The sequence below is a fragment of the Somniosus microcephalus genome, chromosome 12 (assembly GCF_052327205.1).
Source record: "Somniosus microcephalus isolate GS21.2 chromosome 12, FLI_Smic_1.0, whole genome shotgun sequence".
Classification (NCBI taxonomy): Eukaryota; Metazoa; Chordata; class Chondrichthyes; order Squaliformes; family Somniosidae; genus Somniosus; species Somniosus microcephalus.
In genome coordinates, this window is record NC_140998.1 from 103,856,840 (window position 1) to 103,863,805 (window position 6,966).

Below are 6,966 nucleotides of genomic sequence, written 5' to 3' on the forward strand. Positions count from 1 at the left end.
AGGATTGTTATGTGGTGCCCGCAAAGCCACGTGGTGCAGTCAATGACACCCTGCACCATGGGGAAGCCCGCTATCCTGGCAAAACCACTTGCATGCTCGTCCTGCTTTTCTCTAGTGATTGGGAAGCCAATGTAGTCCCTTGTCCTGGTGTAGAGTGCCTCAGTGACCTCCCAGATGCAGCGATGAACGGCAAACTGTTAGATGTTACCCATGTCTCCTGCTGCAGATTGGAAGCATCCACTGGCGAAGAAATTGAGGGCCACGGTGACCTTGACTGCCACTGGGAGAGCCGTGCTCGCCCTGATCTGATGCTGGAGGTCTGGTTGCAGGAGGTGGCAGAGTTCTATGACCACCTCCTTGGTGAAGTGAAGCCTCCTAATGCATTGCTCCTTGCTTAATTGAAGGTAGGAGAAATGCTGTCAAAGACCCTCGGAAGGTAAGGCCTCCTGTTGAGAGCCCTGATGGCCCTCCTCCCTCTGCGCATAAGTTCCCATCTTTCTCGCTGCCTTCACTCCCTCCACCGTAGATCCTGGAGGGCGAGGTCGACTGCCAGCACAGCCCCCAGAACTTTTAACAAGTGTTTCAAAAAATAATGAGGGGGTTTTGTACTTGCCAGAACACTCCCTGATACCAAATGTAGCCAAGTGGGAAAATGCAGTGAATATTTAAGTCCACTAGATGGCGCGGTTCATTTTCCCCTTTAGAATTTGAGAAAAGGGTTATGGGTAAGGCCATGTGATGCCAAAGGAACCTCCCCTTTCTTCACAGCCTCCATTTTCTAGATCCAGCGTGGGGGGTGTGCTCAGGAGAGTTGGGGTGAATATGACTTTTTAAATGAACTTAGTCTGCGTAAAGTACAACTAAAACAGCATTTAGTGCAGCCAGACATAGTTTTAAAGTGATATTGTTTCCCAAATCACTCGATATCACGGGGATGCTTGTAGATTGTCCCACCATGTGCTGGTGTTAACCTTTGTTAAAATTGTTGTTGAGCCCTTGGGGCTACGTTTCGAACGAGTTTAATACTTTCTGTTTGCTTGTAAGAGGTGACAAGTGATAACGGGACATACGAATGTATGGTATGATATGTTTTGTTTTGTATAATGATTGTTAGTTAATTAACTGCCTTCACCTGTGGTTTGCCTCATGTTCTGTTTTGCAGCAAGCCACTGCCGTATTTTGTCGACTGTATTTTATGTATTTACAATTTCATCCTAAACCTAGACCCAAGTTATTAATACAGAATAAAAAACCCCAAAAACGAAAGTTCGTGTCCTGTGCTGCTCCATTTCGCCAGGCTACACATTTTGGTACCAGGAGTGGGGTCTGTTAGCTTGGAGTTTCTCAGGTTTGGGAAAGTTACATAAAATACGGCAGTGGGGGAAGAGCGGTGTGGTGCCAAGTGGACCTGGAGACGGACGGAGAGTGCTGCCTGGGGTTGCTAAGGAGGACCAGACCAGACAGACGGGATCCAGAGGGCGCCAGGACCAATCTGGGAGAGGACCCATCAAGGCACCGAGGAGGGACACCATTGGAGAAGAATCGTCGCAGCGGCCATCCCATTCAGTGACTGTCAGGGACTTGTGAACTGATTCAAAATGTTAGACCCTCCTGAGGAGGCGGGTGGAGCTCACAATTCGGATGGTGAGGACAATACCTCTAGTGTGGGTGAGGGCAACCAGATAGATGAACTCAAGGCACAGATTTCAGAGTTGAAAAAAAACCATGACCAAGCAATGGCAATTATTGCCACTCTAGGTAATGGGGCAACCAAGTCATATGTGTATGTACCCAGAGAGCGTCAGATCCAACCATTCAGTGGTGAGGTATCCAAAGATAGTCGTTCAGTTGATGAGTTCATTGAAGAGGTTGAAAGTGTACTACGAGCTAGAGATCAGACTCCTGCAGAGCAGGTAGATTACATTCGATCTTTGTTGAGGGGGGCAGCCCTACAGGAAATTAGGTTACGGTTGGGTGGAGAGTCTAAGCAGCCCAGTGACCTGTTCAGTTACCTAAGGGGGGCTTTCACCGAAAAACGCAGTGAGTCCCAGCTGTTAGAAACTTTCTATGGACGCAAGCAAGAAGAGGGTGAAGATTTCCGAGAATACTCACATGCACTCTCTCAGATTATTAGAACTTTGGTAAAGCAATCACCTGATGCTGTGCCGGACACAAAACGGGTTGTCAGAAACAGATTTGTTGATGGTGTTAGAGATCCCTCACTCCGGAGAGAGTTGCGCAAGTTTGTACGAGACAACCCCCAGTCTACCCTGTTCGATGTACGTGAGGAAGCTGTCTTATGGTCCTTAGAAGACCAGCCCTGTAGCACTAAAGTTGCAAAGAGCAAGAATGTAGTGTGTGACAGTACGGGGAGGGATCTTCAGTGTTCTGCCATTGGGGTACCAGGCAGCCAGGCTGTCACTTTACAGGATGTTCTTAAAGTGTTGGCGGAACAGGGTAAAGCTATCGGGGAACTAACAGAGGCAGTACGGGGTCTTGCTCTACAGAAGGAAAACACGGGTAATGACAAGGTTGGGAAACCTAGAGCCAAGCCAAAGTTCACTGATGAAGGTCAGCCTATTTGCTTTAAGTGTAACGGGGCGGGGCACATTGCCAAACAGTGTCCTCAGAAGCACGAGGTAGCAAACACATCCACCACTGCTGGCTGGGGTGCAGGAAAACTAACTCCCTCGATTGCCATGAGCCGGGCAATGCGAGGAAAACCTGCAGGCTCTCAGAACAGTACTGGTATTCGTGACAGATTTCTTGACCGTGCAGTAGGTAAATGTCCAGTAGTAGATCTCAAGATTGGGGGGGTTACTGCTAACTGTTTACTGGATACCGGGAGCCAAGTCAGCACTATTACTGAAGTTTTTTTCAGAGAGCACTTACTTGGGAGGGATGAGGATATGCTGCCTACAACCGGGTGGCTTAAGATCACTGCCGCCAACGGGTTGGACATTCCCTACTTGGGCTGCCTTGAGTTAGACGTTGAAACTATGGGCATAACCTTACCCGAATGTGGTTTCCTGGTAGTCAAAGAGCATCAGCAGTCACAGCCTGCAGCACCAGGTCTTATTGGTATGAACATCATCAGCCGATGCAGACAACTAGTTCATGCTGAGTTTGACACTACTCTAGGGGGAAAGTTGGATTCAGATTGGAGGGAAGCATTTCAGCAAGTACAACAGTGTAACATCACTCCAAAGTCATCTTCTGTCCGTGTAGCTGGTAGGGGTGCTGTACATGTGCCTGCGTCTTCCATAGCTACAGTCTATGTAAAGGGACTTAAAACTCAGTCAGGTGGCAGCACTAAAATGCTGTTGGAGCCAGGTAACACACCATTGCCAGGTGGCCTGGTAGTTGTCCCCACTCTAGTTGAATCAAAGGGACATTTATTTCCAGTGCAGGTGGTAAATTTCTCTGAGGAGGATGTGTGGTTAAGCCCCAGGACCAGGCTTGGTATTCCGACTCAGGCAGAGTGTGTAGACAAGGACTCCTGTGAGGTGCGATTTCAACGCATCTCCGCTGACACAGAGGAAGTAACTGTTGGCAGAAAAGAAGGACAGATGACAGACCAAGACATTCAGTTGCTTTTGGACAAACTACACATAGGTGGCACACAGGGCCAACAAGCAGAGTTAGGTGCACTTTTAGCCAGGTATTCGGAAGTATTTGCTTTTAAGGATGAGGACCTAGGCTACACTGATAAAGTTGAGCATGAGATTAACTTGGTAGATGACGCACCAGTTACAGAGCCATACCGTCGTATCCCACCTACACTGTACAAAGAGGTGAGGGACCACATCACTAAGCTTTTAAGAAAGCGTGTCATCCAGGAGAGCAATAGTTCATACGCTTCACCCATAGTGGTAGTTCGTAAGACTGATGGAGACATACGACTATGTGTTGACTTTAGGAAACTAAACTCAAAAACCAGACGTGACGCATTTCCTTTGCCCCGCATTGACGAGAGTTTTGATGCCCTTCATGGTGCAAAGTTCTTCTCGACCATTGATCTTGCAAGTGGGTACCACCAGGTTGCTGTCCGTGAAAGTGACAGGCCTAAGACTGCTTTTACAACTCCTTTTGGCCTTTTTTGAGTACCTCAGAATGCCTTTTGGTGTCTGTAATGGACCTGCGACTTTTCAACGACTTATGCAAGCGACTATGAGCGACTTAGTGTTCCACATCCTATTAGTGTATTTAGATGACATCCTTGTGTTCTCTCAGACCTTCCCGGACCATTTAGAGAGGCTTGAGACAGCTCTAAGACGACTGAAAGAGACAGGGTTGAAAGTAAAGCTTGAAAAGTGTCACTTCCTGCAGCAGGAAGTCAGGTTCCTTGGGCAACAAATTTCAGGGGAGGGTATAGGGACAGATCCAGAGAAAATTGCCGCCGTAAAGAAGTGGCCGGTCCCCAGTACAGTCAAAGATCTGAGGTCATTTCTTGGTTTCTGTAGTTATTACAGGAGGTTCGTTGAGGATTTTTCTAAACGAGCTGGCCCTCTCCATGACGTAGTCAATGCATGCCTTAGGGAAGACAGCCCAGCAAAAGCAAAACGGTTGTTTGAAGGTTCATGGACAGCTGCGTGCCAAGTTGCTTTCGAACAGCTGAAAGAAAAGCTGATCAGTGCTCCAGTGTTAGGTTACGCAGATTTCACTCAGCCAGTAACCTAGGATTAGGTGCCATCCTCCACCAGCAGCAGGGAGATAGGAAGAGAGTGATAGCATATGCCAGTAGGAGGCTCCGTAATGCTGAAAGAAATGACAGAAACTACAGCAGTATGAAACTAGAGCTCCTCGCCCTCAAATGGGCTGTTTCAGAGAAATTTCGAGGTTACCTTCTAGGTTCCAAGTTCACTGTCATAACAGATAACAACCCCCTGTGTCACCTTTCTACAGCTAAGTTAGGTGCTGTTGAGCAAAGATGGGTGGCTCAGTTAGCTGTTTTTGACTTTGACGTCAAGTACCGCCCAGGCCGCTGTAATGCAGCAGCAGATGCCCTCTCTAGGCAGCCGTTAGCAGGGGAGCCCGAGTCAGACAGTGGGGATGCGGACTATGATGGTTGTGTGGCCATATGTAATGTCACTCACAAGGGAACAGCTCTAGGACCAGACTTAGGGACAGCAGGAGTCAAGTGCTGTAAAGTCAGACAGATCCGTGTTTCGGACGCAGAAGAAAGTACTGAGCGTAGTGAGTTGCAGGGTAACACACCAACACTTCCCGGTTACTCTAAAGAGGAACTACGTAAGTTTCAGGACACAGACCCCACCCTCAGCGTGTTTAGGAAGTTTTGGGGTGAGCAGCGAAGGCCAACTTACAAGGAGAGGTCGCAGTTATCCAAGCTAGTATTATCCACGTTAAAGCAGTGGCCCCGTATTTGTGAGCAAGATGGTTTGTTGTACCGTGTAATCGAGGATGTCCATGTTGGTGAGTGTCACCAGCTACTACTGCCCTCTTGTTTGAAAGAAGTCGTGCTTGAAGGTGTGCATGATCGTATGGGCCATCAGGGAATAGAGCGCACACAGAACCTTTTGAGACAGAGATGTTTTTGGGTTGGGATGTATGGGGATGTGGAACAGTGGGTCAAGAAATGCGAGAGGTGTGTTTTGACAAAAATGCCCCACCCCAAGATACATGCCCCTATGAAATCATTTCTAGCCTCCCGGCCCCTTGAAGTAGTTGCTGTAGATTTCACCATGCTGGAACCGGCCTCCGATGGTCGTGAGAATGTGTTAGTGGTGACCGATGTTTTCACTAAATTCACACAAGCCTTCCCTACTCGGGACCAAAAGGCTGATACCACGGCAAAAGTCCTTCTCAAAGAGTGGTTCATGAAGTATGGGGTCCCAGAAAGATTGCATTCAGACAGAGGTCGAAATTTTGAGAGTGAAATCATTGCCGAGCTGTGTAAGCTTTATGGTGTAAAGAAAACCCGCACTACCCCACACCACCCAGAAGGAAATGCTCAATGTGAGAGATTCAACAGATCTTTACATGATCTTTTGCGTACACTGCCTCCAGAAAAGAAGCGCCGCTGGCCTGAGCACTTATCTGAGTTGGTGTATGCCTACAATGTAACACCCCATGCTACGACTGGCTACTCACCGTACTATCTGCTTTTCGGGGTTCATCCACACCTTCCTGTAGATGCTTTATTAGGTCAGGAGCAAGTGTTAGACAAGAAACATGAGTGGTTGGTTGTCCACCAAGAGCGTTTGAAGGAGGCACATGCAAGGGCAAGAGAGTACACTGAAAAGAAATCAGCTCAAAGAATTGAACTTAACAAAGACAAAGTGTACTGTCCAACCATTGAGGTGGGTCAGTTGGTATACTTACGACACAGGCCTTTGGGTAGGAACAAAATTCAGGATGCGTGGGGTCCTACTGTGTACAGAGTGGTGGAGGTACAGGGTACTACACATGCAGTTGAGCCTGTAGAGGGCGGTCCTTTAAAAAGGGTCCATAGAGTTAATCTTAGGCCATGTGTTACCCCTGTCCCTGAGCCTAGGCGGACGAGAACCAAGTCCCCTGTCACCGTACCCCCTGTCACTCTTTTGACAGAATCGTTGCCAGAGCCCTCTGATACTGAGTTTGTTGTGGTAGAGGAAGTCACCTATCCAGAGTTAACTCAGGAGGAAAAAGTAAACAATGATCCTGTTGGTAACGCCCAAGATGTACAGGAATCAGAGGCTGTTTCTGAGCCAGAGCATTCAGACCCTTCTGAGTGTGGGACTGAGGTTGAGGTACCCATTCCGGCTCCTCGCAGAACTAAAAGAGCCAATGCTGGGGTAAACCCTAACCCATACCATTTGCCTCAGTCAGCCTGTAATGCAGTCTCACTCAGTCCTGAGGTGTTCTCTCATGTTTTATCGAGTCTGGGTACTGCATTTTTTCGAGAAGCTGTAAAAGAAGTGAAAAATGGGTGCTAAGTCACCGAGGACGTTGACTTTAAAGCAGGGG

At 48.0% G+C, this 6,966-nt stretch overlaps 1 long non-coding RNA gene across 1 annotated transcript; it reads left to right on the forward strand.

Moving 5' to 3' along the window:
- Positions 1–638: 638 nt before the first annotated feature.
- Positions 639–1,266, forward strand: LOC147109436 (uncharacterized). Its single transcript, XR_015080429.1, has 2 exons — positions 639–816; positions 1,163–1,266. It is a non-coding gene; the product is annotated as an uncharacterized LOC147109436 (long non-coding RNA).
- Positions 1,267–6,966: the final 5,700 nt, after the last annotated feature.